The sequence below is a fragment of the Durio zibethinus genome, chromosome 11 (genome assembly GCF_047325235.1).
Source record: "Durio zibethinus cultivar Kanyao isolate XHJ-2024 chromosome 11, ASM4732523v1, whole genome shotgun sequence".
Classification (NCBI taxonomy): Eukaryota; Viridiplantae; Streptophyta; class Magnoliopsida; order Malvales; family Malvaceae; genus Durio; species Durio zibethinus.
The window spans coordinates 5,332,073-5,358,461 of NC_143172.1; the positions used below are offsets into that span (position 1 = coordinate 5,332,073).

A 26,389-nucleotide genomic window follows, 5' to 3' on the forward strand; every position below is an offset into this window, starting at 1 on the left:
GTAGTTTTCTTGCATACTTTTGAGATGAGGGGATTTTTTTAATTTTTTATCAAAAGTATTAGAGTTAATTAAGAATAATTTTTAATAATTAATTACTTGGTAAAATTTTTAAGGCTTATTGGATAACACGAATTTAAGCTGGTACTATCTTTCGATGGACGTTGTGAGGGTGCTATAACCTTCCTCACTCGTAACCGAACTCCCGAACCATATTTTGGTTAATAGACCTGAACCTATTTTTTTAAGGACCCTTAGTCTAGCTTATGTATTATTTGAAATTATAGATTCCTTAAATGACCAATTGCAAGTAAATAAAAAAATTGATGGTGACTCTTAAAATCAATATCTAACGATAGATCTCCAGATCTAGACGTTATCACAATTTGCATACCTCCCTTTGCTAAATAGTGATGAAATCCAACCTATGTTTCTAAAATTACTAGATTTTTAATTAAGGAATTTTGCTTATGATCAAGTACAAACTACTGTATTAAAATTTGAGCAAGTGCATACCAAAAAAAATAAATATTTTAAAATTTTTATCAACGAAAATTGATTTAATTAGTTAATTTAATCGTCTCGATTGTAAGAGATTTTAAATTCAATCACAAATAATCTTTAGTCGTTGCTATTCATAATGTAACTTCCAATAAAACAAGTGAAGCAACTACACGTATGTATCCTAAAATGAAAAATGGAGTAGCCTATCTGCTCCTAGATTTTATACATCAAAAGATATATACATTTTTAAGGTCTTTAACATACTAAAGTTAGGCATACAGGGGAAACATCCAGATAAATGGATAGGTAAGTTTGTCGAGCTTAACAGAGTCAGAAACAAATATCAAGATTGATGCAAGGAGTTCAATGTCAAAGAGTCTACAGACCTTCATACCTATATTTCTGGCAAACACTGTTTCTCTACCACGATTCTAGCACATGACTTACCCTGTTCAAAACAATTATCATAGTTGATGCATTTGCACACATTTATCCAAGCAAACCTTTCAAATAATTGAAATAAAAAGAAACAGAAATATGGCGATAGATGATGCATTGCCCTCCACCTTTCCAAATTTCAATCATATCTTAATTTTAATTAAATCAAATACTAGAACTAGAGGGCTGCCTGAAGTTGATGATTTGATTTAGAAATGTAATAGTTATAGAATTGTAGTAAATACTTTCTGTCTATTTCAACCCAAATTTTCTCTAACGAGAAAGATATGGAGAGGAAAAGAAAAGGAAAGTGCATAACGACACTCGAAACGAAACCCATTGCTTGAATGACGTTAAGAACTGTTCTCCATGAAATCAGAAAGGTCACCATCAGCATCAAAGTGGGATCCAGTCTTGGTATCGAGCATTAAAGACGTAAAGGTATGGTTTGAAAAGGTCATAGATATAGGCTTTTTTTTTTTTTTTTCCAATGACAAAGCTCGTGAAAGACACCCCATCTCCTTGAGTGGGCACAAAAGAAGACAAGTTCTGGTGTATATGCATGTGAAAGAAACCTAACTCTATTGCCTAACAATTCAATCCTCAATAGTACTATCTCCCCAATCTTCAAGTTACTCTGTCTTCAACTTGGTTGATTTTTTCAATTTACTCCTTTGAGATTTTCTTTTTTTTTCTAAATTTGTCTTCACTCTCACTAATGTGGTACAGCCCATGTTACTATCTTAGAAGAAAGATTAATAACTACGTTAATCTGATACACATATAAATAACTACATTAATCTCGCACACATATAAATAATATAAGAACTTGAAAAAAAAAATGCATGTGTATATATAGTAATGTTGCTAATTTTGTTTGATATCTAACATATTAGTCATTACGTTTTAGTTATACAAAAAAGATATATTTAAAAATTATTTTTTATATTAAATTTGATATCGAATAATATCAAATTTTTTTTATTAATTTCAATAAGTTTCGTTAATTTTGATGAATTAACTTATTTTGATCAGTATGTAAACATGAATATGTTTTGTAACTTTTAATTTATCTTTTTTTGTTTGATTATTTTTAACCTAATAAAAATAAAATTAATTGATAAAATAATTCTTTAAAGCTGAGTTTTAATTCTCTATTTTTTTACGACAACTTATTTTCTTTTACACTTTGTTTTTCAATCCAAAGTTCATAAATATTCTAATCTCTTTCAAGAAAGCATTTGTATTTTTTCTCTAAAATTTAACAATCCCCAGGCCAAAATTAATTTTTTTTTCTCTTTGTTTTGTTTTAATAAATTTTTACATAAAAAAAATAAAAATATTCATTTAAATATCATGTGATCAAATTAATTGTTTAAAAATATAATAGTAAATTGATAATATTATTTTTATACCTTTAAACTTATTTATTTAGTTTTTGAAGATATTGTATATTTATTTTACAGATTATTAATAGTATTATTATGTACAAATTCATATATATTTATAAATATCTTTTATACTAAATTAAAAAATTTTAAATAGTATACCAAAATAACTGATATCAACATATATAATTTAAAAAAAAATAAATTCAAAGCGTTATTCAATAGAATGTTAACAACCTTAATATATTGCACTTCCTTACCATAATATTTTGTCATGCTCAATGTTTTTATTTTAGTAGTAAGATTATCTATTTTTTTCTTTTTCTTTTTTAAGTGTCAAAATGTCAAGATTCACGAGCCAAGCCTATTGCTACCAACTAGAATGAATTAATTTCATCCTTACTTTTTTTTTATTGAAATTTAAATGCGTTAAAAAGAAGAAGTTGAAAGAAATTTATATTCATTTATTAGTTCTAATCACCTAAAATATATCTATCATGTTCGAATGTGATCTTTTCACTTTTTTTTTTTTTTTACAAAGAAAGTTACAAGAAGGAAAAAAGATTTGAAATATTGAAATTTTAACTCTAAACATGCCAAGTATTAAATTTTAATCATAATAATATAAATTATCTGATTTAGATTTTAAATTCAATTTGATCTATTTTTTCGTATATAAATTAACTTGAGTCGTATTTTTTTCAAAGTTAAATCACATTCCTTAACATTTCTTTGAGTTTTATTTTTACATCTAATTGTGAATAATTTAGATACTCAAAATTTATATTAATTAGTATCTTGCAAGCCAATGCAAATATTTGAAACTTACTTTCAAAGGTAATAATTATCATTTGAGAAAGGGTAATAAAGAAATTTCGGAAACATTATTGTGGGTAGATGTAAATTGTCGGTAAAACTGTTGCTAAAGAGAGGTTAATGTAATATAGTTGGAAACGGTTGGGCATGAGGGAGGCTTGAAAAAGTTGAGTTTTGGCGGGATAGGGACTTGGTCGCACTTATACAGCAGGGCGACGCCGACTAAGCAAGTGGTCCAATCTCCTGAGCCGGACGTGTCAAGTGCTATGGTTTCTTCTCGACGAAAACGTGTCGCCTTCCTATTGAGCCACCGGCCCTGAGGAGAAATTAGAAAAAGGAATTCTCGTGATTTCAGTTCATTCCGTTTAAAGATTTTCTCGGGCACGCAACCGCCGCTCAATGCCACGTTGCTCCTTTCGGCCAAATAAAAGTACACGACGTCATTTCACTAACAAATGATGTCACGATGACAATAGCTTTTTTTATTGGGGGTAAGGTGGGGATAGGGATGGCATCGGGGCGGGGCGGGTCGGTTTTTCACTTTCTCCACCTCCGATTCGATGCTTTAATGCTTCTACCCGATACCCGATCCACCCTCGCTCGGAGGTTGTAACTGAAAAATTCGATTCCGATCCGCTTAAATATTATTTATCCGAATTTTATCCGACTCGATCCTAATTTAATCTTTAAAGCACCAACGTTTCTGTCTCCTTCTCTGCCTACCACTGTTTTCGTAATTCCAGTAATTGTTAAAAAAAGAAAGTCGATGCAAGGTTTCTGAAGCTGGAATTGGAGGTTCTAAAGTGGAAAAGTGACTGTGAAGCACTTGAATTAGATTTAGGACATTAGACGCCTCAAAGCTTGTACTTGAGGATGAAGTTAAGGTTTTAAAGAGTCAGAATAATGAAGTTGGTGATCTGATTACGGAGAGCGACAATGAAGAGATAGTTAGCTATGGAGGAAAAGGGGTGACAGAGTGAGTTGTTGATTTGACCGAGGAGAATGACGAGATAGGGTTTTTCAGCTAACGACTGAGAATAGGGTTTTGGAATGTGAGAAGAGTAAGGCTGAAACCAATAATGAGGTTTGGAAGCAAAAGAAGGAATTGGAATCATTGACGTTACAGGCGAGAGAGTGGCGAAAAGAAATTAAAATTCAGAAACCCTAAAAAAAATTATATATATATATCTTAAGGGTACTTTGGTAAATATTTCGGGTCGGGTAGGGTCGGATTTCATACAAACCCGACCCTGACCCGAATCCGATATTTTAAAAAATAAAACCGACCCGACCCGACCTTAAACCCAATTTTTGAAAAAATATCCGACCCTAAAATAGTCGGGTCGGGTCAGAACCCGACGATTTTGGGTTGATTTGCCAACCTTAGGTGGGGATGGAATTAGTTGAGGGGAAAGGAGGGTGGTTTTGATATTCTAATTACAAAATTATTGTTGAATTTATGAACGAATGCTAGTTAGAAAGCGAAGTAGGGGAATGGGGAGCTTTTAGGAAACGAAATGTGGTATAAATAAATAATGATAAATTTAGTCCCAAGATATAACATTATTTTAAATTTTTAGATGCACATTCTAACAATGAACAATCAAGACATCATTTTAAAGTTTAAAAAAAAAAGAACAATAAAGTTTTTAAAAAATAATTTATTTTTAATTAAATTATTATTCGTGTAATGTATAAAATAATTTTATTTATTTAATATATGCGTATACATATAAATTAATATTTTTTAAATTTATTCAAATATTTAAAATTTACATAAAATTTATATATTTGATTAATTTATCATAAAAAAATAATTTTTTTAACAAAAGTAAGAAACAAGCAACATGTTTTCACTTTATACTATCTTTATCTACAATAATATATATCATACATATTTATGTTTACCCAAATTTAAGAGAGAATTTTATGTGATGACGTAGAAATCTAATTATACAAAACAATGTAAAATAATACAGTAAAAAAATAGTATAAATGACTTAATGCAAAACATAATTTGTATTGCATAAGCCATACCTTCAACATTAAGAATAAAACAGCAACTAACTCTAATCCAAGAGAGAAAATTGAAATTGAAAGGTTGAATATCCTAGTTATTTTTATCATTGTTTTAATTATTTTATAATCACTATTGAAATAATGCTTTTTTAACATATTTAATTTGTGGTCTAGTATGTAGCAAGTAGCATATTCATCCCTAATACTAAAATAAATTTATTGAGTTTAATTTCTTGTTTGTTTGTATATCATAATAAAAAAAAATTACCATAAGAGGATTATAAGTAGATTTACAATGATCAAAAAAATAAAAAAGTTAAAGTTGAATTGAGAGTTAGAAGTCAAAAGTAGACATAAAGCTGAATTGAACTGATTAAGTGAAGAGTTAAAGATAAAGATAAAATGCTTATGCTCAACATCTACAAAATAAAAGAATAAATGTTATTATAACTTTACACTTTATAATATCTAAAAAAAGAATCGAAAGTTAAATGACAAATGACCTACAATAAAAACCTACAAAAAAACAAAATACTTATATAACTTAAACTTTATAATATAAGAAAAAGATGAAATGCAAATGAAGGTAGAAAACTAAACACCAAATAAAATTTATGTTAAAGAATGACTTACTTTTTAAAAGATATATATCATATTAGTTATCATGAAATTAAATTTTGTCTTTTTGAATAATAAAATATTATTATGAAATCTATTAAAGTAAAACTAAATTTGATATTCTTAAATTTAAAAAGATATATATGTAAATTATTAAAAAATTAATTTCAAAGGATAAAAAGATATATATTTGAATTATATAGATCTAAATTATTAGAAAATTAATTTTGGGCAACTAATATGTTTTAATACTTTTTTTTTCTTTGATAATGCCATTAAATTATTAGTAAATTAATTTTAGAAGATAAAAATATATATTTAAATTATATATATTATTATAAAATTATTTGAAAAATTAATTTTGGTAACTTATAATTTTTAAATATTTTATTTATTTGATTAGTTTTAAAAGATAAAAAGATATATATTTAAATTATATATAAATTATTAGAAAATTAATTTTGGATAACTAATAATTTTTAAATAATTTTATTTATTTGATAAATACCATAAAATTATTAGAAAATTAATTTTGTGCTATAAAAATATATTTATATATATATGATTATACATATGTAAATGATTAGAAAATTAATTTTGAATAACTAATAATTTTTAAATATTTTTATTTAGTTGATAAGCACTATAAAATTAGATCTTGTGCATTAGTGAAAACGTAGGACTAATAAAATAAAATTGTATCTTATCGAAAAATTTAAATATGTATATGGTCTAAACAGAGTGTTCATGGAACTTTACCTGGTAGATTTTTCATAATAATTAAGTTTCTATTTGTTTTAGATCATAATAAAAAAGGTATTACCATAGGTGGCTTATAAGAGATTTAAAATGATTGTAAAATAGTAAAAGTTAAAGCTGAATTGAGAAAAAAAATTATTTGATTAAAAACCAAAAAGAAAGATGGGTTGTTGGTTCTGCTAAATTTTTAGGTCATGGGACAAATATTCTTGCTGAACCATGGGCTATTAGGTATCGCTTAATGCTTGCTAAATAGCTTAATATCTCTTGCCTGGAAGTGGAACTTGATGTAACTGCTGTTATTTCTTTGATCAAAAGATGTTCTCTAACATCAGATTACAACATTTGATTTGCGATTGTAAGAAGTTGCTGCAAGATCTTAATAGTTACCGTATCATGCATGTCTTTAGGGAAGAGAAAAAATGTGCTGATGCGTTTGTCAGATTTGGAAATAATGTTCTTTCTAATAGGGATCGTAATGATGACACCCTTGTGTGTTTTTGTGATCCTCCTGTCTATATTTTGATCCTCCGGACTGTATTTTGACCCTGCTTGATGATGATGCAGCAGGGGTGACTATGTTTTGCACTATCTTTTGATTAATCTAGTTCTTCCTTTCGACAAAATAAAATAAAAAAAATAATAATAATAATAATAAAAGGTCTACAATACAGCACTTACAAAGTATACAAATAAATGTTATTATAACTTTACACTTTATACTATATTAAAAAAAGAATCAAAGTTAAAAACAAATGACATTCTATAAACACTTACAAAAAGAAAAAAAAATAAAGTTAAAGACAAATGAGTTACCATAAATATGTATAAAAAGAAAAATAATACTTATATAACTTACACTTTTAATGCCAAAAAAGGGGGGGGGGGGGTGCAAACAAAAGTGAAGAACTAAACACTAAATAAAATTTATGTTAAATAATGAGTTATTTTTAAAAGATATATATAAATTATCTAGAGATTAAATTTAGTCTTTTGCATAATAAAAAATTATTATGAAATCTATTAAGATAAAACTAAATTTGATTTTTTTTAAATTTAAAAATATATATCTAAATTATTAAAAAATTAATTTTAAAGGATAAAAGATATATATTTAAATTATTAGAAAATTAATTTTGGATAACTAATAATTTTAAAATCCTTTTATTTATTTGATAAATACCATAAAATTATTGGAAAATTAATGTTAGAAGATAAAAGATATATGCTTAAATTATATATATGTAAATTATTAGAAATTAATTTTGGATAACTAATAATTTTTTAATATTTTTATATATTTGATTAATTTTAAAAGATAAAAAGATATATATTTCAATTATATACATGAATTATTAGAAATTTAGTTTTGATTATATATTTTTCGTTTTTTTAATTTTAAAAAACTTATCCAAGATTGATTTAGTTTGTAATTATAATTTGAATAATTTTAATATTTGAATAAATTTTAGATGATTTAATTTATAATTAAAAGAAAGCTATTTTATTTAAAAATCTATCTTATGTGTCATCTCAAAAAGTTATTCATATAATTCATTTAATCAATCTTTACAAATATATTTATGTATATTATAATATATATATATATTAAAAGATAAAAAGATATATATATTTCAATTATTTATATATGAATTATTAGAAATTTAATTTTGATTATATATTTTTCATATTTTTAATTTTAAAAAACTTATCCAATATTGATTTAGTTGTAATTATAATTTGAATAATTTTAATATTTTAATAAATTTTAATAAATTTGTAATTAAAAGAAAGTTATTTTATTTAAAAATTTATTTTACATGTCATCTAAAAAAGTTATCTATATATTCATTTAATAAATCTTATCAAGATATCTATGTATATTATAATATATATATATGTATGTATGTATGTATGTGTATGTACATATGATTTAGTTAAAGAAAAGATTTTTTTTTAAAGCCGAAAGCCGCCAAGGATTAATATATTATCCTTTGACTTTGCTTGAAAGTTAATTATTGTTTTTAAGTTCTACATGTGTTAAAACTTTAATATGAAAATTTGACATAAAATTAATTGATAATATATTGTGATACTTTTATTATATTTATATACTCAAATTATTTTTAATTTAACGTATGAGAGATTTCATTTATTGCTATTCTAATACTTTCCTTTAGCTATAGGAGCAACCAACCTATTACGTATCATGAATTTTACATGTAAGCATCACAAATCTATCATGGCGAGGAAAATAAAAGAGGAAAACTTATACTCTAATATCATGTTAAATTTCAAGATAAACATCTAACTAATTAAACCAATTGATAATAGGTACCAAATTCCTTGTTATATTGAGATTTCTTAATCTCCACTCTATTAATAAACGATGTTAAAATACTGTTACATGTCTTATTTTTATTTTATAAATTTGTTTTTTTTTTTTAAATACACAGTCCTGGAATATGTCATTATGCAGCAAATTTTTAATTTTTGTTGTCAATAGATATAAAAATTATCTCATCCATCTTAATGGAATTTAAAAACTTTGACATTAACAAAATGATACACGTCTTTATAAAGATATTAAAAAATATAAAAAATTAATATAACAAAAAAGAACACTTGTCAATTTCTTAATATGGCTTATAAATTTTAAAATATATATTAACTTTTAAATTATACAAAAAGAACATATTCTATAATTTTATTATTATAGTATTCTTATAAATTTTAATTTTAAAAAAGTCTGATTATAAATTTAAATTCCAGACGGCAGAGTTTTATAAAAGAATTATTAATTAGAGGTAGCAAAATTAGAAAGATTCAAAAATTAATTAAGAGTTAATTAAACTCGTTTTGTGTGTCAATAATAAGTTGTAGATAGATACGCTGGGAAGGCGAAAATACAGATTTCGATCTATTGCGAAAGATAAAATAATATAATATGATTTTTATTCTTATGGTCAAGAATTAATAAATAAAATATATTATGCAAAAAACAAATAAAAATTATGGGGCCGGTGTGGCAATGATGTGACTATATTGGAATCTGAGGGCTATGAAAACTGAGAGAATTAAAGAATTGACTTTCCCATTGCAAATATATTACTAAGATCAGTTATATCTTATACAAACATCTATCATGAGGTGAGTCACTAAGAGCAGGTGAAGGATTGGAAGTAGTGATGGCAACAGGTCGGATCGACGAATTTTTGTTCGTTTCGAATTTGATCTGATTTTAAATATGTAATATTCGAATCTGTACTCGATTCAAATTTTTTTTAATTTTTAATATTCGAACCCGATCCGATCCAACAGTATATAAAATTAAATTCGATCCGATCCGATCTGAAATTAATAAAATATTATTTTAAATATAAATATAAAATTAAATATTTATAAAATATATATAATTAAATATAAAATTAAAAAAATAAATTTTTTTATATATATCGGGTCGGGTAGGATCGGGTTTGCCTAAAACTTGACTCCGACCCGAACCCGAAAATTTTTTACACTATCCGACCCGATATCCGATTTTCAAAAAAAAAAAAATCGACCTTAAGGGGTCGGATCGGATCAAAACTCGACGGATTCGAGTCTTTTTACCTTCCCTAATTGGAAGATGTTGTCTTAGATGCAAGGCACACATTGAATTTCACATTCATGACATACCAGAAAACAACCTGCGTTATGTGACGATATCTGTAATTATCAGATGCAAATTTCTTTTTTATACGTTTAGTTTATGAAAGAATATTTTTATTTTATTGTGAGAGTATCTATTCTTTTTGAGTTTTTGATAAATATGTGTTTTTGAAAATTTTAATTAGTATAAAAAGTATTACATGGATGTCTTGCCATTGGATCACACCTTTATGGGCAGTATCACAAATTTTTATTCATTTATTTTTAAAAAATATAAACTGTATGAGTTTTGTTTAATGTAATGATATCTTTCTGATTAATTAATAAGAAAATAATAAATTATACAAGAGAATATTGTGTCAATTAAAAATATACAGTATTTTTATTTTGATTGGTCATTACTACCACTATTTGAGAAAAATATGAAGTATATCACATTAGTCTTGATTTTTTTTTTTTTTTTGGCTCAATTCATTCGTAGTGAGTGTTGGGTCAAATTTATGAAATAGCTTATTTATCCTAAAAGCATAAATCCTGTGTTATACTTTCAAAATTTAAGGATTTTTAACTTATTCAAGAAGCAGATTTGAACTTTTAAGCAAAATCATAAGTCAAAAATTTTCAAGAAATACTAATGGTAATAACAAGTATTTTAATGAAATTATTTTACATTCTCATTTTATTCTTATATAATTCACAAAGTTATAAAAAAGATTATATTATTTCACATTTATTTTTCTTATTTTGTTCAAAATTTCTATTGATTTCATTTGTTTTTTTATTTTAATTAACAAAAATATATTTTTATTTTATTTAATTCTTTTACATAAAGATTTGTTAATAAAAATAACAATTTTATTTTTTATATATTAAAAAAATATAAAATACTATTAAGTAATTTTGAACATTTTACAATATTTCTGTATTAAATTTATCAAATATTATTTTAATTTCTTTTGACAACACTTTTAAAATAATTTAACTCGAACTACACTTTTTATGGAAGTTTCATTCAAACGAAACAGATTCTAATTAGTTCGTATTTTGGGTTTAGACTAAATGTAAAATATTATGTATAAATAAAGATTAAGAAATCAACTCACTCACTAAAGATTTTTGTTGTTACCATTACCATCTCAGGCCAAGACATGGCTTCATATCATTTAAACCATTACGTCAAGAAAGAAAAAACGGACAGCTGATCAACCATCTCGTTATCTGCAGCATGCATGTCCTAGCCATTTGACAACAGAAGAAAAAGGTATCTCACTTAAGCATACAGGGAAATGTGGAATCATTTAAGCATATCCACTTAAGGATCAAATTTTTTCTATCATCAAATCATTGATGTTGATATAAAGTATGTAAAGTTAAAAACCACCTTCTTCTAATTTAATGGAAAATGATGGGACCGTATGGAGACTTTGACCTTTAAAATATTATATCCTCTAATGATTGAGTTCTTAAATTCTATAAATAAAGTTAACACATATATATTTCTTAGAATATAATAAAAATATATATAATTTAAATAATTAATCCATTTTTCTTAAAACATGAATCTTAATAAAGTTGAAGTTAAATTTTTAATACTTGTGCAAATTCTTTTTTTTTTATTTTTTTTTTTAAACATTGGCTGTACAAAAAAAAAATGATATATGATCGTCTTTTAATGATGTTTATGAAATTTAAAAAATTTTTCTATTAGTGTATCAAAAATAAATCTATTTATATTTCATCTTATTGCTTCTAGAAAATTGTTCGATAATGCCAAATATTTCACTAGTTGAAATGTGACATTTCGCAATCTCAAAACAACAATATCATTAATTGGATGATTCATGATTGGTTTTTTTTTTTTTTCCCGTATTTTGCAGTTGAAAAATTACAGCATTTTGTTGAATACATATTGGCCTGGATAAGATAGCTATATAGCAAGTGAGTTCACCATGAAAGTTTTAAACTTAAATCGATTAAAAAAAAAAAAAAAGCGTAGATGTGAATCGGTCAGTGTGCACAGGAAAAAAAACGTAGGCCCTGGCTTTTTGCAAAGCATGGCCACCGCCATTTTGACACATGCAAGGGTTGTCTATATTTGGGATAGGGAAGAAAGAGAGAATTTGGCTTTGTTTAGAATGATGAGACGTGTGTTTTCCGTCAACTACGGCTAGCTAAATTATTGACTGACTGATATTAAAGAGAGAGGAAAGAAATTATTCTTCTAGCCAGAAATATAGTTATTGTCTTTGCTATATGCATATTTGGTCCCCCCTCATTGTAATCTTCCATGTTTGTTCATTTGGCATACAAGTCATGCAGTTTGGGCCTACCATTGCGACACCCCAGTGATTGATATATATATATATATATATATATATAGATATACATACTTGATACATTGAGACCAGGAAAATGCAATAACATGAGATATAGACATGAGACTTATCGTTTCACATGAAAGATATGAATATTTCTCGGGCTTAAAAAGCAAATTAATTCAGTTCTCAAGAACCAATAATTAAAGTTTTAAATTTTATTTTGAAAGTTTGGTATTTGAATTTTAAAATACAAATTTTACGAGATGAGAGAAAATTATCGTTCATAGTGTAATTCAATACACACATCAAAGAAAAAGTTAAAATGTGAATTAAGGAACCGGAAATGAAAGGTTCAAGCTTACTAATTAAAATATGGGATGTAATAGAATTATCATCTTTGTGCAATATAGTTATTGTATTTACTTAAAAAAAAAACATGACCCTGTATTTCAAGACAGAAGGAATGAATGGATATTATAACTTATAATTTGAGTTTTCGTTTACACTTTAAGAGTAGATTTCTAAAATGTTAAAACAATAGAACCTGAATCATCCTATTTAATGGTTGACTTCATTTTGTATTTATTTAGCATTTACCAACTGGTTTTGCATCCTCGCCACCCAAATTTTGGGGGACTGGATGGGCTGCGATTTTGACTCAGTCTTGCTTACAAAACCAATATTTTTGGAGAACCTTTTTCTTTATTATCTCTTTTGGTAATTTCCTCATGTCCAGTGTAACCACAAAAGGATATTAATTTATTGTTGCAATCTTTAAAACAGGATGAAACGTAAGCAGCGTTAGAATAGAGAGTAGAAATATACTGGATAAAAGGTGCGACCTTTGTCTAATGAGGGTCCTCTCCTGTTCATTTCAATGAGCTGTCTTGGTCTGGTCTTCCAGGAATATTTGAGCATTTCTATATGGTCGGTTTGACAAATTTGATTGGTGTCTTCTATAAAGACTAAAACATCACCATTTTTTAAGACTTTGAAGCAAAATCGTTATTAAGCTTCTCAATTATTTAACTGACTGATTATGAAATAGAAATTCTTATCCATGCTGAAACAGGTTTAGACTTTAATTGGCTACTTGTCTTGATCTACAGATGAACCCTGAGATTAGGGTAAGTTGACTTTTATCCAAGTGGGCGACGTGCACACCGCCAACCCAAGGTGGGGTACTTTAACTGTGGAGCAGATTGATAATGATAGGTTGACTTTCTTCAAAGTTTTAGGCTATGAATTATGATGTTCCCATTTCAAGTAAACTTACGCTATCTTTTTTCTTATCGTTTATTTTCTTGCCAAATATCATGTTTTAGTTTGTTGATTAAAAATCATAGGCATAGTGAATTCTCCGTGTAGCAATATCGGGAGATCATGTTCGGTACGATACATTTCACAGAACTTTTTGCCTGTTAAGTACTAATTTGTTATTGTGGGGTATGCATATGGACCAGGTTGGCGGAAAGCTACAGAACTTAAATTGGGCCTAATGGGTAAAGTCACAACTTACAATAGGAAAGAGACATGGGCTAAACAGGCTTGTCCATGGCAGACCAATACACCAAGCAGAAGCTAGGATGGCCCCATCAGTTATATGCATTTGTCAAGCACTCCGGGAGAAATCCCTATTAGACCTCCATTAATGGTCTCTTCTTCCAGGCCGATTTCAGTTGGGGTAATTGACCAACATGAGGTCTTTTCATGAAAATTGAGGAAGTTTCTCTATTTATTGCTATCCATACTCGAATCGCAGATAAGACTTAGCCAATGATCTTATAAACTTTGGGTCAATGTTGAAAAGGCGAGGCCCATTTCTGTTTTTCTCCTTGCCTAGGCTATAACATGAAAGAAACTTTAAATCTTGGATTTCTTTTTTTCCCGGGCTATTATAAATATCAAGTGCGTGCTACTCTTCCAATTCATCAATGTTGAGTTTCTTGGAATATTTATTTAGGAGTTTTTTTTTTTTTTTTGACCAATTATTTAGGAGTTTAAGACCACCTCAAAATTGACTGTAATTTCAATTCATTTTTAAGAAAGCTCAGGATTTTATTCTATGACATCTAACGAGGCTAGTATGTTCCACACTTGGACCTTTCATTAAGTAAAGTTGTTATAAATATTTGATTTTAGTTATTAATATTTTATTTTTTAAAATTTCTCTAAAATTATTAAAATTGAGGATAAGTTAAATTAGGTGATAAAACTATCTTAGTGAAAGTTATTTAACGAAATAGGTGATAAGACTATTTTAATAAATGTTATTTTTCGGAACAGTTATTCATGAAACAATCTTTTTTATAGAATAGTTGTTTGCGGAATAACTATTCAAAAAATAACTCCTTTTATGGAACAATGCCTTCACAAAACAGCTCTTTTCAGAGTAACCTTTTCAAGGAACAAAACTAACACCTTTATAAAAAATTCTTAAAACACAAGTTGCTTCACTAATAATTATTTCACAAAAGACATTTCATCCAATGTTATTTTACCGAAAGAAGAAGCCAAAATAACCTTAGAATATGGCAGGATTCTTAAGTTAATTCCACTATTAGGATGTTTTCGAGAGCTTGATTTGGTGGATTAGATATGGAGATAATTAAAAGATTTTCTCTTAATGTTTCCTTGAAATAAGAGTGCTTATCTCTTTTCTTTAAAACAAATAGTCAACTTTTATATTCACTGTGCCTATTACCAAAAAGTTAATTAAACTTTCATTAAACAATATATTAATATCTTTTATAACAATTAATCTCTCATTATTTACCATTATTTCTATTCAATACTCAGAGATGTGTAACTTCTATTCCTGAACCCTATAAATAAGAGTTTTCACAATTGATGGGAGACTTTTGGAGACCTTGACAGATTTTTCATAAATTTCTCTGAAATTATCTCTGCAATTCTCTTTTCTTAACCTTATTCTTTTTCTCTACTCAGCCTTCCTTCACCATCTGTTGTATATTCCTTCTGTAAATTACCCATAACCTAATTCCCCTGCATAGCCACAATCACCATAGCCTCCAAAAATCCCACTAGCACAAAACAAAAACCATAGTCCTTACCAGACTTAATTTAAAACAAAAAAATCTTGTTTGGTTATTTTTTGGGCACCATTCGTCTACAACTAAGAAAAGGGAAAAGTGAATAGCTTAGGTGACAGAAGCAAAAAATAAGGGGAAAGAAAAAAAATAGGTAGGTGTCGAGTTTAAGACGTGGGGAAAAAGAAAAAAAAAGAAAAAAAAAAGAAAAAAGAAAGGAAAGAGAAAAATAAGAAGGAAGAAAAATGATGAGTGTCGTAAATATTTTTTTGGCTGATGAATTTGAAAACAAAAAGAATCACCACCAATCTTTTTGGCTAGGCTTGATTTGTCACCTATTAAAACTTATATTTTTAATAAAATCTTAAAATTAATTAAAATTTATTAACAAAATAATTTTTTGGTTTGTGAAAATAGTTTGGGTTTGAAAGTCAATTACAGGTAAGAAAGGATTAGCACATTCACAGCACCTATTTAAAATTGTACCAATTAATTATGTATTATCTTTCAATTTTGATAAAAAAAAATCTTAATTTTGGTATTTAAAAATTAATTTTTTTTAAAAAAAATTATTGTAAAAAAACATATTTTTATTTTTAGTTTGAAAAAATAAATAAGAATCTTATTTATTGAAAAATTCTCCAAAATATTCAATATTTTGGCAATATTAAAAAAAAATTTTCATTTAAGGATTTCTTAAGAATTGTTACTCGAATTTCTTAAAAATCACTATTTGGATTTCTTAATAGTCTTATCCTTGGTGGTTCATATTTATCTTTAAAATCAATGCATGTAATTAAATATGATAACTATGATTTATCTTAATAATATTTTAAAAAAATCATTTCTTGTTCTATTTATTAAAAAAACAATAAATCTTTATTGAAAATTATTCTAAATGTTCTAATACATGTAGACACCTCATCATGTCTGACGATTTTTCGAAATTCATTAGGTTTCAAATTTTAATTTTGATTATGCAATTGAATATTAATTGAAAAAGTAAATTTTAAGTCCAAAGATTAAGCCTTAAATTTTATTTATAGTTTAATTTTTTGTTTAATTTTGTTTTTTAACCAAAAGAGTCAAAGTTAATTAGTAAAAAAAATAAAAAAGGGTAAAAATAAAAAAGAAAAAAATGTGAAATTTTGCATGAAAAATCTTGGATTCAATTCAACTCTTGGATTCAATCTCAGATTTTAACTTTAATGGTTAAATAATTTTGGAAAGACTTGGGCCTTAATTTATTAAAAAAAATTACACAGAAAATAAATTTTAGAGAAAAATCTTAAATTCAGTTAAATTAATTTCTTCTAAATCGAAAGGAATTCAATCCTTATATAAGGACCTTGAATCTAAGATAAAAAAGAGGGGCTTGACAGCAATTGACTTCAAAATCAAACAGAGGTCATTAAAAAAAGAAAAAATTTGGACAAAATTTTGAATCAACAAGGATTAAGCAATCAAGCAAAAGAATTTTGCAAGAATATTCGGTTTAAGGTTTTTTTAGGGAAGGCTAAGATTTATAGTAGGAAGCATAAATTTTTGAAAGATGAAAAATTGTTGGAACCTGTGATCCATTAAAGTAATGTTTGCTTCCTTTTTTTTTGTGATTTTTGAATAACTTTTATATATTTAATTACATATTTTGCATGGTTTATATATTATTTCTTACATAATTGCATGATTTATATATTATTATTTGTATGACTATGTATTTAATTGCATGTTTATTTGCATGATTTATATATTACTATTTACGTAATTATAGATTTAATTGCATATTTATTTGCATGGTTTATATATTTTTATTTGTATGATTATATATTTAATTGTATGTTTATTTGCATGATTTACATTGTTAATTGCATGGTTAAATATTAAATTGCATGATTATTAATTTATTTATTTGGGTAATTTTATGATTATTAATATATTTATTTGCGTAGTTATTTACTTATTTATTTATTATTATTGCATAATTTTATATTTATTACATGATATGATATTATATGTTATTGCATGATTAATATTATATTTGAATGATATTTATTGTATGTTTCTATATTTATTATATGCATAATTGAATGATTATACATAATTACTAATATATTTGTGTGATTATATTTGATTTCATGATTATATATTTGAATAAATGGTTATTAATATATTTGTATGATATTTTATATTTGCATGATATTATATATTTACATAATTATTATTATTATTGTATGATAATTAATATATTTGCATGAAATTCTTGCATGAATATTTTAGCATGATGTAGGCATGATATTATTAAATGATATTTGATATGATTTATAATATATTTGCATGATAATTTTTGCATGATATGATTTAATATTTATTGCATGATTGCATAATTACTTGATATTTTGATGGGATTTTTAGTCCATTATGTTTTGGAAATAGATAAAAGGATTGTAATTGATTTATTTGCATGATAAAACTATCTTTGATAAGGCTTAGGTAATATAACACATAATTAATTTGGTATCAATTTTGAGCGTAAAAGAGTGCTAATACCTTCTCTACATGTAACCGATTCTGTTGATGTATATTAGAACTTATTATTTTTAGGGACCTTCAGCTTAGACTTAGGATAATCTTAAAAAAGATAGATTCACCTAGGTGTCCAATCACACATAAATAAAAATTCTTTCAATAAAATTAATTGATAATTGAAATCTCTTGCATACTTTTTATTATGAAAAACTTCATGTGCAACAATTCAAAAAACATTATCAGTATCTTAAAAAATGTTTGTTACCTAGCATTCTAAAAAAAAAAAGAAGGAAATTTCAACATGCTACTTCAAAAACCACTTCTTATGCATTCTCTAAAATGTATTTCAAAAAAATTTATAATGTACCTGTATGTTTTTCTTAGAAGAATTTCTTTTATATTATTTTAAGAAGTGTTTTCCAACATTTAAAAAAAAATGTTTTTCTTCAAAAAATATTCTTTAAACTCACTTTTAAAAAGTGTTTCCCATGAAGAATTTTTCATTCATCATTCTTTAAAAAGTGATTGTCATACATTACTCTATGAAGCTTTTCTCGTTATACCAAAAAAAAACTCAAACTGCTAGCATATCATCTTAGGAAACAATCATGAGTAGAACTATTCTCTAAAAAAAAATAAGTGATTCAATTTGTCAAGTACCTTTTAGCTATCTTGATTTTTTTAGAAAAAGTGATGTTCATTGCTTGTTCTCCTAAACAATACTTGATTTATTTTACAATATTTGTTCTCTTATCCTTTTAGAGAAGTATTCTTATGACTTATTCTTTTATTTTAAAAAAAAAAATTTCCATTACTTGTTTTACTATTTTTAGGAAAATATCTATTTTACTTGTTCTCCTAAGTAAACATTCTCATTATTTATTCTTTTATTTTTAAGGGAAACATTCCTATTAATTGTTCTTTTATTTTTTAGGAAAATATCTTCATTACTTTTTTTAGGAAAACATCTTCATTACTTATTCTATCATTTTTAGGGAAATGTTTTTATTACTTATTCTCCTATTTTCTTAAAGGAAACACCAATTACTTATTTTCTTAATTTTTTTAGATAAACACTCTTATTACTTGTTCTCCTTTTTTTAAGAAAAGACTCTCATTATTTATTCTCCTATTTTTAGAGAAACACTTTCATTACTTGTTCTTCTATTTTTTAAGGAAATATTCACATTACTTGGTCTCTTATTTTTCGTAAGGGAAACACTCTTATTACTATTTTTCCTATTTTTTAGGGAAGCATTCCCATCACATATTCATTTTTTCCTAATTTTCTAAGAAAACACTCCATTACCTATTCCTTTTAATAATTTTCCTATTTTTAAGTAAAACATTCCCTTACCTATTCCTTTTAATATTTCTTCCTATTTTTTAGGGAAGCATTCCCATCACATATTCATTTTTTCCTAATTTTCTAAGAAAACACTCCATTACCTATTCCTTTTAATAGTTTTCTTATTTTTAAGTGAAACACTTCCTTAACTATTCCTTTTAATATTTCTTTCATTTTTTAGGAAAACGCTCTCTTGCCTATTCCTTTTAATATTTCTTCTATTTTTAGGAAAATAATCCCTTACCTATTCCTTTTAATAATTTACCTTTTTTTTTTTTGAAAATACACTCATTACCTATACCTTTTAATTTTTCTAATTTTTTTAGAGAAGCACTTACATTACTTGCTCTTCTATTTTTTAGGGAAACACTCTTATTACTTATTGTCCTATTTTTTAAGGAAATCTTTTTATTTCATATTCTCCTATCTTTTTATAAACACTTCCACTACTTGTTCACCTATTTGCTCTGGGAAAACACTTGCATTACTTGTTTTTCTTTTTTTTTTTTTTAAAGAAACACTAACATTATGGCTTACAAATTCATACATCACGTGTCTAATGGGTAATTCTTTGATTTACAACATTAAAATTTGCTTATCATATGCATGAAACATTCTTTGATTTTCATCAAACAATTTTCATGCAAGGGGCAATGAATCCACACATATACAGTCACAAATATATATATGTAATTTTTTTTTCTTTTCATGAAACTTGTATCATACATCTTTAAATTACAAGAAAAAATATATTTTATTTTCATATATCTTTTACTTTTACTCTTTCATTATACTAGTGCATAACAACTTCTGATATTAAGAATTTTCATACAGGGGGCAAAATGTAAATAGTTGCTTTTGGTTACTAATATTTTATTCTTTTAAATTTCTCTAAAGTTGTTAAAATTAAAAATAAGTCAGAACAAGTGATAAAACTGTTTTCATAAAGGTTATTTAATGGAGCAGGTGATAAGATTATTTCAATAAAGTTTATTTTTTGGAACAACTATTCATATAACAACTTTTTTTTGCAAAATAACTGTTTACAGAATAACTATTTAAGGAATAACTCTTTTACGAAACAATGCCTTTACGAAACAACTATTCTTAGAACAACTTCCTCAAGAAACAAGACCAACACTTTTACCAAAAATTCTTGAAACACAAGTTAATTCACTAAGAGTTATTCCACAAAAAACATTGCACCAAATGTTATGTCACTAAAAGAAGAAATGAAAATAAGCTCGGAATATGACAAGGTTCTTGGGTTAATTCCACTATTAGGATGTTCTGGAGAGTTTGGCTTGATAGATTAGATATGAAAATAATTAAGAGGTTTTATCTTAACAATTTCCTGAAATATAAATGCTTTTTTCTTTTCTTTAGAATAGATAAATTCACTATGCCTATTACCAAAAACAAACTAATTAAACTCTTATTAAACAATACATAAATATATGTTATAACAGTCAATTCTTCCATTTTTTCTATTCAATGCTCAAGATATATAACTTCTATTCTTGAACCTTATATATATATATATATATATATATATATATATATATATATGAGTTTTCACAATTGATGGGAGACTTTTAGAGACCTTGACAGATTCCTCATAATCTTCTCTTCCTAAATCTTTTTCTTAGCTTTATTCTCTTTCCTTACTCAACCTTGCTTCATCATCTGCCGCTATATTCAATACTTTAAAGTCTACTCCAATCTTCCTCTCTTTAATCTCTTGACATATCTTATTTTACGTGTTTGCAACGCTTCCTCATCTCAATAAATAACCCTTCTATAGATGCTTTATTCCAAGTACCACAACTCCGTTTGATTAATTGATTGAACTCTCTACGAATCAATATTCAGTAAATTTGTCTGCAACTTGATATCCACTGAACATTTTGTATTCGGTAGTATACTTTTAACTAGATAAGATTCAATATTTGAAGGCTTTTCTCGAAGTTAACGATAGAACAAGAAAAGACTTCCAAAAACAAGGCCTATAGTGATTAACGTTGCTTGCTTTATAAACTGAAAAAAAAAAAGTTATAGTATCATCTTGATTTCCATCGAACATTTTGTATTTGGTAGCATACTTTCAACAAGACAAGATTCAATATTTGAAGGCTTTTGTTGAAGTTAACGATAGAACAAGACTGACCTATAGTAATTAACGTTGCTTCACAAATTGAAAAAAGAATAAATAAAAAACAACGATTGGGAGTAAAAACCAAAGTGAAACAATCATTCAGCTATTTCCTTGGAACTGCGTTCCGCTTATAACTCCCAAACTACTCCGTTTCCCCACTGTTAAACTCCTATCCAAAGGATGTGAAGTTATCAAATGATGAACATAAGTCAGGAATAAATAGGTCCTTTTGTAGCACAAAAAGTGGGTTTATCTTAAAATATGGAAACAAATTATGTTATTTTGATGGGGCTTTTTCTGCTGCTAGTTGCTGTTGATTGCTCTAGTTCTGATCCAAAGATGAATTTTTAATGGAGAAAGTTAATTAAATTCTTTAATTTTATTCATGGGATCAAGATATAGTTTCTAATTGATCTTTGGTTTTTTAGGGGAATTTGAATGAAACGACTGGTTTAAAGCAGAATGTAGATGCCACAGTGATCCAGTTAAAGAAAACGGTGATTCTAAATCTTGTTCGGAGTTGATTGAAGTTAAAGAACCGATAGATAATAAAGGAGATCAAATTAATGGATCAGGAGGTAATCGGAGTGATACAAGTAAGAGCAATTTGAACCAGCAATCAGGTTCAAATGAAGGCGAGAATACGCAAAAGGAAAGACGGATGGTGAAAAAGAAGGTGATGATGAGCACAAGGGTCGGGAGCAATCAAATGTTGAAGCTAAAGGAAAGACTGATGGTGAGGAAAAGGAAAATTCTGAGGACGTGACTAAAGATAAAGATAATGCACAGGACTCGGTCACGACACGATCGCCGCCAACAACAATGGGGAACAATGGCTTCCGGTTTGAAGAATGCGATTCATCTAACATTATGTGTATGGATAAGAATAAAAGGTTTGCTGCAGGTTTGCTAGTCCCAGGAAATGGTAAGTGTCCTCTAACCGGGATACAATTTTATATTGTTAAGTATTTTTCCTTGTTTCTTTGGTTATGACATTCTACGCTGTAGACATTTATAAAAGGGTTGTGACTTACAGGTCTCAAACAATAGAAAAGAGTATGAATAATCACTATTGACGATGATCACTTTGCACAAAATTTATCTCTCTCTTCATCTCTCTATTGTTCTGCGTCGCAATATTCCAGAATCTCCACATCCAGCACTTTTGCTTCAGAACAAGGGAAAGGGACCTCTTAGCATTAAAATTTCTGCTCCTGCTTTTGTTCAGTTAGAGGAAACAGATGTTGAACTCCAAAAGAAGCAAGACAAAAAGGTATTTCTAAACGATACTGCAAGTTATGTGCAAGCATCATGTTTTTCCTTTTTTTGATAAATCATGTTAGGTTAAATCACAAATTGTGGCTTATTAAGTGTCTGACTCTTCTTTCTTTGTTCCAGTTTAACTTATTGGTTTGAATAAGTCTTGATTACTCAATAAATAATAAACTCTAGTGCCATCTAGCGAAGCACAGCCAAAAAGAAATTGGGTGGGCAGGAAATTAATAAATTTTTATAGACATCAGCTTAGCTCATTTTGTTTTTTGAATTTTTTTTTTTTGTCTATTCCTTTTAGAGATGAGTGCTACAAGTACCCATTGGCAGCAGTCTCTCTTTGCAGTAGTTGGCCTTTCGAAAAGCTTTTAAAGGTCTTCAGGCATCATCAGAAGGCCTTGCAATCTTGCATGAACAGGCACTCTACTCTGCTTGCTATAATAATAGGATGCAGGAACAAATACATAACATGAATTGTTTGTACAATCCTTGTTAACTAATAAAAGTTTTTAATGAGATTACCAATCAGGAACAGCCAAGATTTGTGATGGCTAATAATAATTATATTAGCTAACAGCGCTAAAGGCATATAAATTGCTAAATTTGTGGATTAAGTACAAGGCTGCTGCGCCCTGGCTGGAATGAATACACTTATCCATTGTCAAACATTGTTCTTTTGTTTGTTTTTTCAATGATGATTTAAGAAGCATTTAGTATATACTTTCTATTTTTGATCTAATGACATGATTGATAATTTTAATTAGGTACGTCTTAATGATTAGACTGTCCATATATATGATGCAACTCTGGGCATTTCTAGCCTTGCTAATGTTGCTGATTATCTGTTCACAGAAGGTTGTTTCTGTCAAAAGTGGGCTTTGATTGATATTTACATTGCATTTGCACAGGTAAAGGTCTACATAACAAATTCTGGAACAGAGAACTTGATTATCTTAAGGGATGGCAGTGGAAAGTGCAGTCTTGATTTCAAGGATTTGATTGTGCATAATTCTGCCGAGCCCTATGTAAGCTTCTTGTCAAAAACCCTTACAACTGTCTTTTTATTCGTTGCCACTACACCGACACTAACCTCAGGTTGGATGTGCATGAGCTTTAGGCGGATAGTGCTTACAAGAAGTGGCTTGAAATACCAAAGGCTAACATGCAGCTGCCTGTATTTGGCGGGGCAAAAACAGAGCCAGATGATAACGATGGATTGGATAAGAGCTGAGGTGATAATTGATTGGTATGATAAGAAGGCACCTATGACACCCTTAATGCCTGTAACTCGGAGCCTCTCCTCCTTAGACCTTCCCTCGCGACCGTTGAGTAAGGAGGGATGCAAGGACTAGTGCCATTTTGATTTAAACAAGCAACCAAAACTGGGAAAAAGAATACATTAATATGTAATGTACTTTTTTTAACTGACTACTCTTTCTCAATTTAAAAAGTGGCCTTGTTTCTGTTCTTCAGTGAAATAGAAATAGAAATAGAAACCTAAAGGAAAATTTACATGATGATGCCAATCTTGTTTTTCACAGAAGTCAGGATATGACATTTGCTCCTTTAAGGTAATAATTGATGTCATCTACGAAATTTTTCAGTGGGGAAAGCCAACAAAACCTTCTTATAAAATGCAGGTGTTTGCCATTTCTGTGGTGTACTGCTAAAGTTTTTTGGCTATAGGATCCCATGCAGGACATGTAACGCCCTTCGGATAAACATCTTTATTCTTACAGAAACAAGTGTTTACCGTTGACCTCATTAGGAATTAGGGCAATATTATTATGTATGTTAGACTGCTTGCATGCGTGCGTAAAAGTGCTTGCCTGCGCAATAATGTGCCAATATGCATGTGCTCTGTGCATCCTTGCTTGAGGGCTGAGGGCTGAGGGCCATTAGCTGAGTGGGACTTCTTTTGGGTTGGCTTGTTGCATCACAGTTCTTGAAGCTGGTTAGTAAAACCACCCAGCAGCAGTAGACTAGATTAGGTCTCACTTAAACCTCCGCTTCTGTTAATGATCCAACTAATGGATCAGATTCCCGGCCAAAACCACCCCCACCTTTAGGCCGAAGGCAACAAAACAACACTCCCTCGGCCTTAACTTTGCATTTGAGCATGGTATTCCAAAGCAGGCCCTTGATTGATCTGAATTCAATCTGCTCCTTGCTGAGGCCCATAAGAAAAGGAGCAAAAGGACAGAAGAGTTTGTTGGGTTGGGTTGGGGTCTCATCCTGCCACGCCACATATTCCCTTTGCAGTTTTCAGCTATAATTGGTTACGCTTTTGCGTTATCCCTAAAGGCCGAAGGCCCGATAGAACTTCGATCCTTTGTCCTCCTCCATGGTGGAAAAGAAAATACTGAAAAAAAACAATTTCCATAGTCATATTTTTTTGCCCAACATCGGTGGCTGCTAAACTCTTTCGCATTTTAGCTATTTATTGAAAGTATTAGTACAATTAATTTTTATATTGAAACAAGGCAATAACCTTGATAAAGGACCATAGTACTAGGTAAAAACCCTAACTTCAGTAAAAGACGAAGAAATACTTGGTTTAGTAGCTTCCTGCTCACCACACCTCGCCAACGACGAAGTTTTCTTCCCAATTTTATTTATCAGTAATGGGAGAATCACAGTAAAAGCGTTGAAAATGACAATCCCAGATTGCCTTTTATTTCATTAGCATCCTTCTGCAATCTGCATGTTACAATTTGTCCTCACCACAACTTACGGAAAAAGAAACACTCCAAAAAGGAAACATGTGTCCGACAGAATCACATAAGTAATTTACTATTTATAAATTAAAAGTAAATCCCTCCCTCTCATAAACAAAATATAAAATAATAAAATAAATCCATCGTTTCACTATAGTTTTGATGAATACAAACAGAACATATTATCCTTAAATCACGTTTCCTTCAACTCTTCGATACCTCAATATTGTCTTTTTCACGAACTTACTCTCTCGTAAATTTAATATTTACTTCACATTTTAAATTAAGAAAAGTTTTTGAAAAATGAAAGTTTTTTTTTTTTTCTCTTTTGGTGTAATTCAACCTCACAATTGAAGTCACAGCAAACAAACCGGTGGTCACAAGCATGTGAGACGTAGCATCACATGTGCCGCGTGTTGATAGATGATTCGTCCACGTTTGGTAGAACACGTGCAGAGAAGCACCTTTTTCATGCAAGGATTGCCAGCACGTGGGTGGTCCCCACTGAAAATTTTGTAAGTCTGCACGTGCACTCACATGACGAGATTTAATGATCCGTAAGAGTAAAACACGTGTCGCCATAATCCCGGATTTATAGGGTCACAAAATCAACGCTGATTGCGATTTGATAAAGACTCCAGACCCACTGATCAACGTGGGTTGCGGAGGCTGACGGCTCAGATCTGTGGTTCATTACAATCTTTATCGTACAATAGAGTTTATTATTATTTTGTCTACTTGCAGTACGTCTACATCTACGCAAATTTTACAACGCCGTCACCGACTAGTTTCGACTGCCAGCCTCCAATATTT

General features: G+C 28.1%; 1 pseudogene; it reads left to right on the forward strand.

Annotated features, from left to right (window-relative positions):
* The first annotated feature begins 3,651 nt into the window (after window positions 1–3,651).
* Window positions 3,652–24,307, forward strand: LOC111290102 (uncharacterized; annotated as a pseudogene).
* The last annotated feature ends 2,082 nt before the right edge of the window (window positions 24,308–26,389 follow it).